The following is a 15,731-nucleotide window of genomic DNA, read 5'->3' on the forward strand; positions in this document are numbered from 1 at the left end:
AACCCATCAATGCAGCGAGCGTTGTTCACGCTCATGTTGGTGACGAAACCAGCGCTCGCCGCGGCAATATAAACCATCGCCGCGGCGATCGTCCTCTGGACGAGCGCTGGTGACGAAACCAGTGCTTGCCATGGCGATATAACCCATCGCCGCGGCGATCGTCCTTCGGACGTGCGCTGTACCAAATCGCCGCGGCTATTGTCGCAGCGAACGTACGTTAAGTGTGAACGTCAAGTTACCAATGCACGCTGCAGCGATCTAACTCAACACTGCAGCGAGCGCACTTCAGAGTGTGTAGGGGCTAAAATGCAAAGTTTCAAAACTTTTGGACCAAACTGTAGATCTGCAAATTGTCAGGGGGTAAATGTAATTAACCCACTAATTTCAAAAATTGATTGTTTTTGAAATGTATGCTTTGTACTTGTTTGTATATTGCATGGTGCCTGGTACATGAGCCTTAGACCTAAGGGTGAATGTTTTAAATATTTTTGGGTATGTATGGTTGTATTTTATTAAATAGGGCCTGCGTGTCCTGCCTTTCTCCTCCTTGTTGATATACATTCTCTTCTCATCTAACTCCCCTCGAATGTAAATCGAGGTTTCTAAATTTATTGATGTAAAGACTTTGTATAATTATTTATTGTAAATTTAGAACGATATTTTTTTGTAATGTACTTGAAGACGGAGCAAAGGACGAGGCAACCACACTTGAAGACTCAAGATGTTTATTACAGTACCCCTAGGGTGACCCACAGATTCCTCTAGGCTTAAGCAAATCGGTTTTAGATGGGCCATGTACCAGCACGTTTTAATATTTTGTTTAAAATGCATGATAAGGTGAATGTTCAAAACATGCCAAACAATGTCATTCTAACAAAGATAACATGGTGAGACATAAATGACAAAACCCTCAATCAAAGTATATAAGTCACGAAAGCCTTCCATCACCATGGTTTTAATCAAACCACTGTTCGTCGAACCTTGTTCGCCAAAGCGAGGGTACACTTCTACCAGTGGGAGGTTAAATGCATTGGAGTTTTCCTTAATGGTGATGGGTCGACTTAAAATGACGGTTTTGTGTTCGTCAAAGCAAAAGTTGATAAACGCGCGTCATAGGCATAGTAGAGAGTAACATATTGTGTGACGTGGTGACATGTAGTTCCACTCTATGATATTGAGAATACACTTGAGGACGATGGCATGTAGTGTCCATTGGATTGTGTGATTGGCTTGTTGGCTTTCTCACATTTGAGGTTGATAGTGGGAGAGCTATCAACTGGTGTAGATTAAGTTTATTGGCCTACCTAGTCAACTCATTTGGCTGTTCGCCAAAGCGAAGGTTTGAAATGGGCAGGATGGGATCTCGGTCCACTAGGAAAGTCAACGGCTTTCCCGAGTTAATGGTGAGGGCTATTGACTTGAGTAAAATAGTGGGAGCTTCGTTAATAAAAGACCATATTAAACAATAATAATGAACATGGTAATAATAGTTATTTTCTGCACTTGTAGATTCACTTAAATTTGAGCAAAATGATCCCAACATCACTGCGACAATCATCGAACTGGGAGAAAAAGGAATGGGGAAAATTTCGTTGAGGGGTATAGAAGTATAAATAATATACTTCAGTCAAGCGATAGATTATACACTATTGAGCAAGCTCTATCATCAGAGCCTGCTGATAGTTCTATCCATGAGACTGAGTATGTTATGTGAAGCATACACATGATACAAAAGTAGAAAGACTAGATACATTGTGCTTGCATCAATGGCACATTACTGCGAACAGTGCCAGAAAATGGATTTAGCTTCTATTCTTCATTTTCTTCGAAGAAATGAGAAGCATATGGTGTCTCAGTCGTATTCAGATGTAGGATGGAAAAAGGTACCAAAATTGGCGATCATTACTCAAGTGGACCGAGATATAGAATAAGTTGAGATTTTAGGATGTGGACTTAATGAAGGTTTAATGATAAACCTAATATTACAATCTTGCCATATCTTATTCTCACATTTGTCTATGACTTCATTGGGAAGATAAGAAGAATACCTTTTCAAGCTTCTGGATTTGTTAAAGGCTATTGAGTCAGGCATGAAAATGTCAGAAACATTGACGTTGGTTGAAGCCAACTCAAGTGAAAAGGAAAGGGCTCAGAAGTTGATGGAAAGAACTGTTGCAGAAAGGAAGGCGTTTGTCCTCACTGTGGGAATCCCAACCACTAGAGGAAACATTGCAAGGCCTTCCTAGCAAAGGAAGAGAAGAATGTTACTTCTTCGTCAGGTACGTTATTGAGATAATTCTCCCGTAAAAATCTGTTGACACAAGATGTGGTAGTCACTTGATTGATGTGTAGGAACTACGGTAGAGTAGATGCTCAGAGGGAGAGGTGGACCTACCAGTTGGAAATGAAGCACGTGCTGCTGCATTTGCTGTAGGATCTTATCGTCTGATTTAGCCGATGGACTTGTTCTTGGAAATTGTGGATTATTATGGTTTTTCTTCAGTTTCTAGAAATTATATTTCTGTGTCCACATAGGACAAATGAGAATATTAGTTTACTAATGGATATTGTCCTTGAGTATAAATAATATTCTTTATGGAATGTTTCATAATAATATGTTCTTAAGAAAGACAACAAGGATAATCCCAAAATGACTACTATGCCAACTTTGGCAAGTTGAGCTAGACAAACCTGAAGGAGTGGGATAGTATCACAACTCACCCTTCCTATACACCCCAACACAAAGGAGTGTCGGAAAGGAGGAACAGGACCTTACTTGGTATGGTTAGGTCCATGATGAGTTTTAGGATTTACCTGCATCGTTATGGGGTTAGCCTAGAGACTGCGACTCACGTTTGAACGTGTGTGCCGTCAAGTTTGTAGATAAGACTCCATATGAGCTATGGAGTGGGCGAAAGCCCAACTTGTCTTATCTAAGGATATGGGGTTGCGAAGCTTTATAAAGAAATTGACTTCGAACAAGCTGGGCCCAAAATCCTGTAAATGTATATTTGTGGGGCATCCAAGGAGACCAAAGGATATTATGTCTACCACCCAGAGAGCGCAAAATTTTTGTTGCTCGATTGGTGTCTTCTTAGAAAGGATATTTTCTAAGAAGTACTAGTGGGAGAAAGTAGAACTCGATGAAGTTCTAGACCACAAAGATAACTAGACAAAGGATGGAATGATGTGCCACAGGAAGTGGTTGAGCATCATGAGGAGGTTACTCCACAACTTGTGGTCAAAGTGAACACCTCAGGTAGACAGGAGCTACATAGATCTGGGAGAGTACGCCATGAGCCTGAGAGATACGGTTATCTAATGACCAACATGGTGAACATACTGGTCTGCCAAGACGATGAACAGAACCTACGAAGATGCTATATCAGATCCCGATTCCATTAAATGGCTTGAAGCCATGAATCTGAGATGGACTCCATGTACCAGAACCAAGTGTGGTATCTGGTGGAACCACCTGAAGGGGTAAAACCATATGGTGTAAATGGGTCTTTAAGAAGAAGAACTGACAAGGATGGCAAAGTGCATACTTATAAAGCATGGCTGGTGTGCCAAAAGTTTCAAACAAATTCATGGCATTGACTATGAAGAAACCTTTTCACCGGTTGCCATGATTAAATCCATCGGTTATGCTTGCAATTGCTGCAATCAGACTATGAGTTTTGGCAAAGGATGTCAAAACTACTTTCCTGAACGGAAACCTTGAGGGAAGATGTGTACATGAAAACTGATGGTTTTTTCTTGATAGTCAAGCTAATAAGGTATGTAAGTTGAGAGATCCATTTATGGACTCAAGCAGTTCAAGGAGTTGGAACATTCTGTTTGATGAAGCCGTAAAAGAATTCGGTTTTATCAAGAACGAAGATGAGCCCTGTGTACAAGAAAGTGAGTGGGAGCGTAGTAGCATTCCCAGTGTTGTATGTCGATGACATACTTCTGATGGGAATGATATACCGAACTTGCAGTCGGTAAAGACTTGGTTACCAAGTGCTTCTCGTGAAGGACTTAGGGGAAGCAGCCTACATCCTTGGAATAAAGATCTATCGTGATAGATCATGTAGGTTGCTCAAACTAAGTCAAAGTACATAGACAAGGTACTGACACCATTCAGTATTAAAAAAAAAAAAAAAAATTAATCTAAGAAGGGATTTCTTCTGATGGCATATGTTGTCTATCTCGTAAGGATATGGGTCTTTAACCAATAATGAGAGAGATAGAATGAAAAGGATCCCACATGCTTTAGCAAGTGGATCCATCTTATATGCTAAGATTGATATCTAATGTGCATTCAGCACTTGTAGTGGATATCAATCAGGCTCAAGTGAGCAATATGTTATGTACTTAGATTGATGTCTTAGTGCATTCAGCAATAGTAGAAGTATCAACTAAATCCAAGTGAATGAATTGGGTGAGTGTCAATGGACATTCTTAAGTACTTGAAAAAGGCTTAAGAATATATATTCTGGATTATGGGGGAAAGATGAACTCATTGTAGGAGAATACAGTGATGCTATTTCCAAATGGGAAAAAGGATGATTATAGTTCGCAATTTGGGATTACACAATGTCTCAATGTGACTGCAGTGAGCTGGAAGAGTTCGAATCAGTGTACTGCAGCGGATTCTACAATTGATGCTAAGTGTAACACATTATTTAATGCAGCCGTGTAGGCGGTTTGGTCAAGAGTTCATTACTGAACTTGATGTGATTTCAAGCATTGCTAATCCAGTATAGTTGTACTGCGATAACAATGGAGCATTGTTGTGGCTGAGGAATCACCGTCTCACCAGTGATCAAACACTTACTTAGTTGATTCAATCTGATCTGAAAGATCGATAAGAAAGGGAATATGCAGATTTGTAAAATACCTACCAACCCACTATTGAAGTTTCTGTTGTAGCAGAAGCATGATGGGCACTTGGGTCATTCAATGTTGAGTACATGAATGACTGGCTATAGTGCAGGCACTTGGGTCATTCCATGTTGAGTACATAAATGACTAGCAAGGAGGCACTTGGGTCATTCAGTGTTGAGTGCATGAATGATTGGGATAGGGCAAGTGGCGATTGTTGGTGTAAGTGCCCTAGAGCCATCAATTATGTAGAATTGACTCTTTGTAATAATGTTCATTAATCAATAATAAAAGGCATCTTATTTATATCGCGTAAATCATTATTATGCATATGTATTGATATATGTCCGTAGAATGGTAGAACGTGACGAGGGTATCAAGTGTTTCAAATCTTGATAGTGAGAACCCTGTGAGCACATATGGTGGCCATTCTAGAAACGTCCGTAGCCCAGTATCATTCTGAAGTAAGGGCATAGTATATGGTAAGGTATCATAGTGTTGAAACGACTCTGTCGAAAGGCAATGACTGATCTCACTTGTCAAGGTTGTTTGGTGACAACCTGGTGCAACAATGGGTGCTTGCTAGGCGATTACACCGTAGCAAGTTCACTGGACTGACCACCAGAGGTTCTATAGGATGGTAACCCAGTGTCTATGGAACAAATCCTCTAACGAATGGTGGTGCATGTGTCCTTAGACTTGAGATCACCGGAGCGCCTTGTGCACTGATTGGTGTAGTTTGACACTAGCCTAACGCAGTTCTTTTTAGAGTGTCAATACGGCGGTGATTGGCTGCATCAAGGAGTGTATCAAGACTATGGTGGATTGATAGAGGATTCAACCGGGTACGGGAGAAGTTATCTCACGGCGCAATTCAGTATATGGCAGACGTTAAAACTGTGGCCACAGTGGGATTGAGTTGTTGCTTATCAGTTTATAATACGGGTATGGTCCAGAAACTAAAACATAATATCGAGAGTAACCGAAGGTTGACACTATTTCTATGCCTCGTCTCGTCAAGATAACGTATGATGAAAGGATCGAATTGTACGGTAACCATATCGTTGACAGGTAGCTACTTTGTGACCGAATCTATCAGGTGGCCATGATGCCTTGCTAGGGGCCAATCTTGGTCTGTGTTTAGTGAGACGATTAATTGGTGTTAATCGCGAACTATACATGTCGATATGATGAGGAGCCTATGTGTCACACACATAGAAGATAATTTAAGATCCAAGAAGAAGGAAGGGCGTTTTTGTCTTTTTAGAAAGGGTATTTTGGTAATTTCACAGTGTAATTAAATTTGCTGAGGTCGTAGCCTTTATTTAATTTATTAGAAAAATTAAATAAGTGAAATTACGTTTATATATGTTCGCATATATTTAAATAAATCATCATTATTGTTAAATGTTAATAATATATTAAATATATATTAATTGAGTTTAATTGAGATAATGATGAAATTAATAAAATATCTAATTAGGGGGTGTTTGGGTTGGAGCCCAAACCTTTTCCATATGGAATAGGGCATTAAGGTTTTACTATAAAAGAAAGTTAAATGTAAAAGAAGGTGTTAATTTATTTTAGTTGATTTTCTTTGAAAACCAAAAAGGACAGCAGCCCAATATTGACTCTCCCACGCAGATTCATTTGCCTAGAATCAATTTAATTGATTTTTTCCTTCTTCTTCATCTTGAAGCCAAAGAGGATCTAGCAAATCCCTCTTTGGTTCTTTGAGATTGTCTTCGTGTGGACTACGTGGGTTCGATCCTACACTTGGATCGGTAGAAAAACATTCGTAACAAATTTGGTGGAGCCTCCAACGCGTTTGTTTCTCTTAACCATGTTTAATATTTCTGCAGATTCTTATTATGATAAAATTGTAAAATTATACCCTTGATCTTGGCTCATGTAACGATCCCTGAATTATTTGTTTTTGTTTCCGCTGCGTATACGGGACCGTTACCAACATTAGGCCGCACTAAAGGCGGCGTGCATGTGGGGAAAATTCTTCTTGTCACTCATGGGTTCCCTATCGCAAGAACCTTTTTCTTTTTATCTTTTTACACTTTTTTAAATAAAAATTCAGTTTTGAACTTCTTTAATATTCACATTTCTTTATTTTACTCTTTAACATTCTTTAGGGCTTTTCATGCTCTTATGAATATGTATGCATGTAAATGGTTTCATGCTTATAATTCTTTCTAAATTCACTTGTTTAAAGCAATTATGCAAATGGAATGCAACATGTCATTCTCTGCCATCTACAAACTCATCTCATATAAAACATAATCATACTCATACATGTACTTCTTTGACAATTCATCAAACAACTATGTGCACAAAGTAACTCTAATTTGGTACACTTCTATCTCTTTTCTAAGCCACAAAAATTGGGAATAAAACCCTCATATTTAACACCAAACCTATCCAAAATATACACTCGAAAATTTCCACTCCAATTCTTCCAAATTCATCCAAACATTCATCAAACTCAAATACACCAACACAACTTCTCATGGATAAGTGATAATCATCATAACACCAAATCCATCAATTAGTTCTTCATATAAAACATATATATGCATAAAAGAAATTCTCTACACAATATTACTTAAATCATACTTAGGGTAGGATTTACTTACCTTATATGTCAGCAATCCAACACTTTAAAAAATCATGTTTGATCCAACTCTCTTTCTCTTAAATCCTATGAACACAAATCATCAAAATTCAACACTTTAAAAATTAAAACTCACTTCTTGGTGCAAGGATCTTACCTAAGGATGCTTGGGATTGAAAATCCACTAAAAAGTTCCCAAAATCTATGAATTTCCCTTGAAAAAGAAATCAAGAAATTGAGAGAATATGAAAGTGAAGGTGGCGTGAAAATGGATGAAGAGTGGCTAGGGTTTCAGTCTTCAATCCTTGATATAACATAATTTAATACATAGTTTCCCATTTTGCCCTTGCACTTTCTTTAAAATTCCATCTATGTCGCTTAGTCAATTACCATAATGCCCTCATTTTATTGCATTCTCCATGAAATTCTATCTCTTTTCACTCTCCACAATTTCAACTAAGTTTGAGTGAAAAGACCATTTTACCCCAAATGAAATTTCAAGGCATTTTCTTCACATTTTCTCAAAATAACTATAACACAAATCAACTAAGGGTATAAGGGCATAAGTTAAGCTACATACCTCGATGTGGACATTACAATTCTCCCCCCCTTACAAGAATTTCGTCCCCGAAATTGAAATAAACAATTTGAGATGGCAGTTCCGCATATCTTGCTCTACCTCCCATGTTGCTTCTTCCACCATATGATTCCTCCATAGGAGTTTTACGAGTGGAATACTTTTGTTTCAGAGCTCTTTAATCTTTCTGTCAAATATCTGCACTAGACGCTCCTTATAAATGAGATTCTCTTCTAAGTCCACTTCTTCTACTTTCAGTATATGGAAGGGGTCACTGACATACCTGTGGAGCATCGAAACATGGAACACATTGTGCACCCTATCCATATTAGGTGGTAGCGCCAGCTTATAAGTTACCTTTCCAACCCATTGTAATACTTCAAAGGGGCCAATGTATCTAGGTGCGAACTTTCCTTTACCGCTAAAGCATATCACTCGCTTATAGGGGGAAATTTTAATAAACACTTTGTCACCCACTTCGAACTCAACATCTTTTCTCTTTCAATCTGTATAACTTTTCTGTCTGTCCTCGGCTTGCTTCATTCTACTTCTGATCAACTTGATATCCTCTATCATTTTCTGAGTTATATCCAGCCCAAGAGTTGCATTTAACACATCTTTCTCTCATACCTCATCCAAATATAATGGAGATCTACACCATCTGCCATACATGGCTTAATAAGGAGGCATCTTAATGGTGGAATGATAGCTGTTGTTATAGGAAAACTCCACCAAAGGTAACATCTCATGCTAAGTCATTCTATAATCCATATAACATGCTCTCAAAATATCCTCAAGTATCTGATTTGTTCTCTCAGTCTGGCCATCTGTCTGAGAATGGTATGCTGTACTAAATGCTAATCTGGTACCCAAGTTTCTCTATAGACTAGTCCAAAAAGCTAAAACAAATCTAGAATCTCTATCTAACACTATGGTCTTGGGACACCATGGAGTCTAACTATCTCCCTGACATAGATCTGGGCCAACTAATCTAAGGTAGTGCTATCCTTTACTGGAAGAAAATGGGCTGATTTCGTTAATCTGTCTAATATCACCCATATGGCATTAAACCCCTTTCTGAACTCTGGGAAGGCCTGTAATAAAATCCATGGATATACTCTCCCATTTCCATTCAGGAATACTGAGTGGCTGAAGCAAACCTGATGGTCTTTGGTGTTCTACTTTCACCTGTTGACAAATCAAATCCTTAGCCACATAATCTCTGATATCTTTCTTCATACCTGGCCACCAATAGCCCCTTTTTAAATCTTGATACATCTTGGTTGCTCCAAGATGAGCAGTGTATGGTGTGTCATGAGCCTCCGTAAGAAATCTCCTCTTCAATTCAGTATCTTGGGGAATGCATAAGCGATTCCTAAAATGGAGGACACTGTCTAACAAGTGGAATTCTGGTATCTTGTCCTCAAGCACTTGCTGACTTATTTCCTAACACCACTCACCAGCAACTTGCTTTTCTTTAATCTCTTCCAGTAAAGTGGACTGAATTTCTAACCTGGCAATCCTTCCCGGTATCACCTCAATCTATTCTCGGCATAATTCTTTCAATAATTCTTGCTGCTTTGTGAATCGGGACAAATAGGCTTTTCTACTCAAGGCATCGGCTACTACATTGGCTTTTCTAGGCTGATACTTAATTTCACAATCATAATCTTTAACCAGCTCTAACCACCTCCTCTGTCTCATATTTAGCTCTCTTTGAGTGAAGAAATACTTCAAACTCTTGTGGTCAGTGTAGATATTACTCTTTGCACCATATAGGTAATGTTAGAGTAGATGCCCTAGAGCCAATCAATTATTGTAGAATTGACTCTTTGTAATAATGTTCATTGATCAATAAAAGGCATTTTATACTATATCACGTAAATCATCATTGTATGTATTGATATATGTCTTTAGAATGGTAGAACCGTGACGGGGGTATCAAGTGTTTCAAATCTTGATAGTGAGAACCCTATGAGCACATATGGTGGCCATTCTAGAAACGTCCGTAGCCCCAGTATTATTCTGAAGTAAGGGCACATATAATACGGTAAGGCTATCATAGTGTTGAACGACCCTGTCGAAAGGCAGTGACTGATCTCACTTGTCAAGGTTGTTTGGTGACAACCTGGTGCAACACATGGGTGCTTGTTGTAGGCGATTACACCACAGCAAGTTCACTGGACTGACCCACCAGAGGATTCCATATGGATGGTAACCCCAGTGTCTATGGAACGAATCCTCTAACGAATGGTGGTGCATGTGATCCTTGGACTTGAGATCACCAGAGCGCCTTGTGCACCGATTGGTGTAGTTTGACACTAGCCTAATGCAGTTCTATTCAGAACTGTAAATACGGTGGTGATTGGCTGCATCAAGAAGTGTATCAAGACTATGGTGGATAGACAGAGGATTCATCACTCCCGAGTACGGGAGAAGTTATCTCATGGCACAATTCAGTAAATGGCAATGACACTAAAAACTATGGCTATAGTGGGATTGAGTTGTTGTTCTATCCAGTTTTTAATACAGGTCATTAGTCTAGTAACTGAATACACAATATCGAGAGTAATCGAAGGTTGACACTATTTCTATGCCTCAGTCTCGTCAAGATAACGGATGATGAAATGATCAAAATGTACGGTAACCATATCGTTGACAGGTAGCTACTTTGCTGAATCCGAATCTATCGGGTGGCCATGATGCCTTGCTAGGGGCCAATCTTGGTTTGTGTATTAGTGAGACGATTAATTGGTGTTAATCGCGATACTATACACTACCGGTATGATGAGGAGCCTATAAGACACACACATAGAAGATAATTTAAGAGCGAGGAAGTTAGAAGGACGTTTTCGCCTTTTTAAGCGAAATGGTATTTTGGTAATTTTACAGCGTAATTAAATTTGCTGAGGTTGTAGCCTTTATTTAATTTGTTAGAAAAAATAAATAAGTGAAATTACGTTTAAATATGTGTTAGCATATATTTAAATAAATTGTCATTATTGTTAAATGTTAATATATATATTAATTGAGATAATGATGAATTAAAATAAATATCTAATTGGGAGTGTTTGGAAACAAGGGGTGTTTGGGTTGGAGCCCAAGCCTATTCCATATGGGAATAGGGCAATTAAACTTTACTATAAAAGAAAAGTTTTAATTGTAAAAGGTAAGAGATTTTTCATTTCACTCATTCATTGGAAAAGAGACAAGCCTCCAGCCCCTTAAACACTCTCCCACGTCAGAATGGTTTTTGCCTAAAATCAAATTTCTTTGATTTTTCTTCTTTGTTCTTAAGGCTAAAAAGGATCTAGGAAATCCCTCTTTAGTTCCTTGCGATTGTCTTCGTGTGGACTACATTGGTTCAATCCTACACTTGGGTCGATAGCAAAATACATTCAGAGACAACTTGGAGGAGCCTCCAAACGTGCGTATGATTCCTTAAAACTCTAAACTAATTTTATGCATATTCTTATTTTGATATAAACTGTAAATTTTTGCCCTGATCTTGGTTCTGTGGAACAATCCGTGTTGTTATTAATTTTTGTTTTCCGTTGCCTCAATGGATCGTTTCCTAACAGTGGTATCAGAGCCTTGGGTACCAGATTTTACAGTTTTGTGGATGGTTGATTACATGTATTTGATTGATAACATGTTGCCTTGAAGAATTTGCACAAAATCTGCCATGAGAGGATATTTTAAGAAATCTATTAATTGATTAATTTAAATCTATTGATGATCTGCAACTTTGGAATATTTGGTTATGGATTTTTGTTGAAATCAATAGTTTAGATTGATTGCAAAATCTGTTTGGGGTGTTTTGGTTGCTGGTTGAACTGATTTGTTATCTGTTTGGGGTGTTTTGGTTGCTGGTTGAACTGATTTGTTGCTACAGATCAGTGTCTGTTTGCCACGGTGATATAACCCATTGTTGCAGTGTGCGTTGTTAGCGTCCACGCTGATCGCAAAATCAGCGCTTACCGCGGCAATGGATTGTCCTTAGGACGAGCGCTGTTCGCAATCAGCGCTCGCTGCGACGATATAACCCATCACCACGGCGATCGCAAGTGAAGCGTGAGCACCACGTTGATCAGTGTACGCTGCAGTGATCTAAACCATCGCCGCAACAAGCGCGCTTCCGAGTGCACAGGGGCCAGATTGTAAAGTTTCAAAACTTTTGGACCAAATGTAGATTTGCAGATTGTCAAGGGTAATAATAATTAACCCACCCAATTCAAAAGTGATTATTTTTTAATGAATGCCATGTACTTGTTTGTATATTGCATGGTGCCCGGTACATGGCCTTAGACCTATGGTGAATGTTTTAAGATTTTTGGGTATGTATGGTTGTAAATTTATTAAATAGGGCCTGCGTGTCCTGCCTTTCTCTTCTTCTCGATGTACATTCTCTTTTTATCTCATTCCCCTCGAATGTAAATCGAGGTTTCTAAATTTGTTGATGTAAAATTAGTTTGAGATTAATTTTATTGTAAATTTAGTATGATATTTTTGTAATGTATTTGAAGACGGGTCAAGGAAAGGACGACCATCCTTGAAGACTCAAGATTTTATTACAGGACCCCTAGGTGACCTACCGATTCCTCTAGGCTCGAGGAAATCGGTTTGAGTTGGGCCATGTATTGGCACGTTCTAATATTTTGTTTAGAATGCATGCTAAGGTTGAATGTTCAATAACATGCCAAACAATGTCATTCTAACAAAGATAATAATCTAGTGAGACATTAAATAACAAACCCTCAATTAAAGTATATTAAGTCACGTAAGCCTTCCATCACCATGGTCTTAATCAAACCACTGTTTGTCGAAACCTTATTTGCCAAAGTGAAAGGTACACTTCTGCTAGTGGGAGGTTAAAATGCATTGGAGTTTTCCTTAATGGTGATGGGTCGACTTAAAATGACGGTTTTGCTTGTTCGCCAAAGCGAAGGTTGATAAATGCGTCATAGGCATAGTAGAGAAGTACACATATTATGTGTACGTGGTGGCATGTAGTGTCCAATCTACTGATACTGAGAATCACACTTAAGGACAATGGTTGGAGCTATTGGATTGTGTGATTGGCTTGTTGGCTTTTTCATATTTGAGGTTGATAGTAGGAGTTATCGACTGTTGTGGATTAAGTTTGTTGGCCTACCTAATCAACTCATTTTGACTTGTTCGCCAAAGTGAAGGTTTGAAATGGGAAGGATGGGATCTCGGTCCGCTAGGAAAGTCAACAGGCTTTCCCGAGTTAATAGTGAGGGCTATTGACTTGAGTAAAATAGTGGGAGAATCGTTTAATAAAAGACCATATTGAATAACAATGAATTTTATAATGACTTTATCTTTTCTGCAATTGTAGATTAACCAAAATGAGCATAATGAACCTGCGACCTATAATTGAGAAAGAAAACAGGTTGGATGGATCCAATTTCTTAGACTGGTATTGTAATCTTCAGATTATACTTAAGTCGGAAAAGAAATTGTATATCCTTGAAAAGTCATACTTGGCTGAGCCTGATCCTGATGCCACTCAGGAAGTAAAGGATACTTATCAAAAGCTCCTTGATGATGTTGATGGCGTTCAATGCTTGATGTTAGCATCGATGACACCAGCAGCATGAGAATATGGATGTTGCTTCCATTATTCTACACCTCAAGGAGCTTTTCGAAGGAAATGCTCGACATGAGAGGTACAAGGTGTCGAAAGCACTGTTTGGGAGTCGTCTGACTGAGGGAGCCCAAGTTGGTCCTCATGTGCTCAAGATGATCGAGCACATAGAGAGACTTGAGACTTTGGGATTTAAGTTGGATGCAGAATTACAAATGGATTTGATTCTGCAATCCTTGCCTGACTCTTATGTACCGTTCATAATGAATTTCAATATGAACACGATGGTGAAAACCCTGTCGGAACTTTTGAACATGCTGAGGACTGTAGAGCAGGACTTGAAGAAGTCCAAGCCTATTTTACTGGTTACTGCCAGTAAAGGAAAGGGTAACGGCAAGGGTAAGGCCAAGGCCAAACCCAAGCCCAAGCCCAAAGGACAGGTTGCTTTTGGGCCTGAGAGTGGCATAGGGAAAGGCAAAGTAGTCTGCTTCTTTTGTGGCAAGCCTAGCCACTAGAGGAAACACTGCAAGGCTTTCCTCGTAAGCAAAAAGAAGTCAGATGCTACGACTTCAGGTATGTTTATGATTGAGATTAACTTCTCTCCCTCAACATCTTGGGTCATTGACATGGGATGTGGTACTTACATTTGTACTGATGTGCAGGGACTAAGGCAGAGTAGAGTGCTCGCCAAGGGAAATGTGGACCTACGAGTTGGAAATGGAGCACATGTGGCTGCATTGGCTGTAGGGACTTACTGTTTATGTTTGCCTACGAGCTTGTTGTTGGACCTACATTACTGTTATCACGTACCTTCTATTTCTAGAAATATTATTTCAGTATCCGCTTTGGATAATATGGGGTATCATTTTGAGATATCTAATGGATTGTTGTCCTTTAGTTTGAATGGTATTCTATTTGGAATTGCAAGGTTATATAATGGATTATATGTTCTTGATTTAAACAATAAAGATATTCTCAATATTGAAACCAAGAAAGCTAAACATAGCGATCAAAACCAAACATATCTCTGGCATTGTAGATTGTGTCATGTTAATAAGACTCGCATTGCAAAACTTCAAAGGGATGGAGTTTTGGCCCCTTTTGACTTTCAGTCATTTGAGGTATGCGAGTCATGCCTTTTAGGCAAGATGACCAAGTCTCCTTTCACAGGACAAAGTGAAAGGGCTACTGAACTGTTAGGCATCATCCATAGTGATGTATGTGGTCCACTAACAGTTGAAGCCAGAGGTGGATATTCATACTTCATCACATTTACTGATGATTTCAGTAGATATGGTTATGTCTACCTTATGAGACATAAATCTGAAGCCTTTGATAAATTCAAGGAATTCAGGAATGAAGTACAGAATATGTTGGGCAAAAGTATTAAATAATATATTTAAAATAAATACATTATGTTAAATGTTAATTATATATATTAAATATATATTAACTGATTTTAATTGAGATAATGATGAATTAAAATAAATATCTAATTGGAGTGTTTGGAAACGGGGGTTTGGGTTGGAGCCCAAGGCTATTCCATATGGTAATAGGGTAATTAAACTTTACTATAAAAGAAAAGTTTTAATTGCAAAAGGTAAGAGATTTTTCATTTCACTCATTCATTGAAAAAGAGAAAAACCTCCAGCCCCTTAAACACTCTCCCACATCAGAATGGTTTCTGCTTAAAATCAAATTTCTTTGATTTTTCTTCTTTGTTCTTAAGGCTAAAGAGGATCTAGCAAATCCCTCTTTAGTTCCTTGCGATTGTCTTCGTGTGGACTATATTGGTTCGATAGCAAAATAAATTCAGAGACAAATTGGAGGAGCCTCCAAACATGCGTATGATTCCTTAAAACTCTAAACTAATTTTATGCAAATTCTTATTTTGATATAAACTGTAAATTTGTGCCCTGATCTTGGTTCTATGGAACGATCCGTGTTGTTATTAATTTTTGTTTTCTGCTACCTCAATGGATCGTTTCCACCATATCTTTAATGCAAAGACTACAGCTGCAAACTCTAAATCATGTGTAGGGTTTCTCGGC

The sequence above is a fragment of the Pistacia vera genome, unplaced genomic scaffold, assembly GCF_008641045.1.
Source record: "Pistacia vera cultivar Batoury unplaced genomic scaffold, PisVer_v2 Contig374, whole genome shotgun sequence".
NCBI lineage: Eukaryota > Viridiplantae > Streptophyta > Magnoliopsida > Sapindales > Anacardiaceae > Pistacia > Pistacia vera.